The following is a 2,805-nucleotide window of genomic DNA, read 5'->3' as shown; positions in this document are numbered from 1 at the left end:
ATAATATTTAAAATGCAAATCACCAACCACTTTGGCAACCACAAAGATAAAAATATTTAAAATACAAACCACCAACCAAACCACTTAGACAACCACATAGATAGAATATTCAAAACACAAATCACAAGCCACTTATGCAACCACAAAAATAATATTATTTAAAACACAAATCAAGGTTTGCCGCTAAACACATCACAAAAATCAACTTAATCATGTTATCATAATTAAAATTAAAACTTTACACCAATTCCCCCAAGACTCATATAGATTTCTTAAAAATCAAAACTTTGAAATGAAATAGCACAAAAATCGAAACTTTAAATTAAAGACATCCTAAAAAAATATTACTCATGAGATCATAATAAAAATCATAGCTTTATAATTAAGTACACATAAACAACACACAAATAATAACTTTACATCAAATATATGACATCAAACATATTACTCATGTTATAATAATAAAAATCGAAATTTATAATTAAGTTTATCAAAGCAAACATATTACTCATAAAAATAAAATATTATAGTTAAATTCTTTAAGGCAATTAAAAATCAATATTTTTCTTTTAAGACAACAAGTTTTATATCAATATCTTACAAACTATTAATTTAATATCTAGCCTAACATTGCATGGGGAAAAGCCCTTACCTTAGGCGCTTTCTTTCTTAACACCTCTAAATTTGCACGAGAAATAGCTCACGAGGCAGTAATGAATTCAACACCGATAGATATTGGAATTTACGACTCAGAAAATTATTTTGAGAGTGTACGAATGACAAATAGGTGTGACAACAAGATGCCTAATGGAAACGTATGAACATATAAGCTATTTACGTTGCACTATTACCATTGATTTCTTGTCTAAAATTGAAGTGCACTTAATTCCAACATTATACTACCAATAATTACTATTTCTTTAATTTTATTAGGTTGTTACAAAGCCAATTGAAATTTATGTGTATGAGTTAATTTGAATTAACTAATAGAGTTCACCAAATATTGAAGGGTGTCACACACTAATTTTAATTAAATAAATAAATTAGAGATTGTCACATCACCCTTTTAATTTTTTTATCTAATAGTTACGAAACCAAAAATTTCATAGAATTATTTTTGTAGACAATTATAATTTTAGTTTAAAAGAGATGAATGCATGAGATACAAAAAGGACAATAGTCTTTTTGTGTCCTCTCTTAATTGCACAAAAAAACTTATAATTAAATTTATAATCTTCCTTTAAAAAATAAATTAAGGGTGTTTAAAATGAATTAATGCACATTATGTCAAGAAAACACCATGAATTGTCATAAAATCTTGTCATAAAGGAGAGTAAAAGAATGAGTCAAGTCACTAATTTTTGTTTTTATAGGATGGACCAAAAATATTTTCAAAACACTTATACATAAAGGTTGGTTTCACTAACTCTATAATATCTCCTAAAATGAATACTTATTTGGTCGCAAATAAAACTAACAAACGATATAACTTATATAAATTCTAATTTAATTAAATAATTCAACTAATATTTTATCAACTAAAATAAATCAAGCAAGACAAGAATACCACTCACACATAACAAAATAAAACAAACATATCTAACCCATCAATTTCATGATTATCGAAACTAATCAAATAAAAATGTCCATTTAATGAAATAATGACATCATAAATAGTCCCCATGTAATTGTCACGTCAAAACAATTAAATAAAAATGAAGATTATAATTATTTAAGTAGAATAGAGTGTGATAAAATTTAATTTGTTTACACATAGAATAATTATTAATTTAATAATAGCAATTACTAAAAAGATACATATATAATATATATGAAAATTTTGGGGTGTTACAATACTTACCCCCTTAAAAATAGTTTCGTCCTCGAAACTAAGAGGAAAAACAAATGGACAAGCTACATACACGTATTGACACATCTCTTAAAAAATCAAGTAAAATTTCGAATCCCCATTAGTGTTACAAAAATTTCTGGATTAACAACGATTCAACTAAAATATAAAAACTTGAATTGTATAAAAGTTACTTGCTAAACACATAAACTAGTTAAAGCAAACCAATGAGCATATAAAGAAAAATAAAAGAGACAAAATTGAGAATGACATTTATTAAAATAGAGAAAATTTAGAATTATATGTTGATAGCAATATTTTAAAATTTTAAAGATAGAACAAGAGGGAAATCATAGATCCTTTCATTAAAAAATCATTTCGATATAGAAATTGATTTAATTGTGTTTATTTATTTATTATAGAATAGAATTTGACAAAGCACTACTAATATGCAAAATTCATTGATAATAATGTATAATAATAATGATACTAATAATAATAATAATAATATAAGACTTAAAATTTATTAATGAAATTAAAAATGATTGAGATTCAAATAAAATTAACATATTCATAAAACTCGCTTATTTAATTTTATTAAATTCCATAAATTGGATACATATATCATTATTAATAACACACACATATTGTAACTTATCTCATAAAGACAATGTAAAATAAAATAAATCTTGATAGACTTTTTAATAGGTAAAATAAATTCTCAAGGATAGTAAAAACAAATTATTGTTATCGCCTTCTTCGAAATTAAGTCACCGTGATTAAGCTCTTATATTCATTTAGTAATAATCATATTAATATTTTTTTTCTTCTCTAAATCAATATTATTAAAACACTTTTAATATATTTGTAAACTCTTTTTAATCCAACCAATCTTTTAAAATAAATAACATGTTAAAATTAAATTAATAAAAATATAATTTTACAATTAAGATTTG

Source organism: Cicer arietinum, chromosome 6 (genome assembly GCF_000331145.2).
Source record: "Cicer arietinum cultivar CDC Frontier isolate Library 1 chromosome 6, Cicar.CDCFrontier_v2.0, whole genome shotgun sequence".
NCBI lineage: Eukaryota > Viridiplantae > Streptophyta > Magnoliopsida > Fabales > Fabaceae > Cicer > Cicer arietinum.
The sequence above is the reverse complement of the archived record's forward strand: the minus strand, read 5'-3'. Positions refer to the sequence as shown.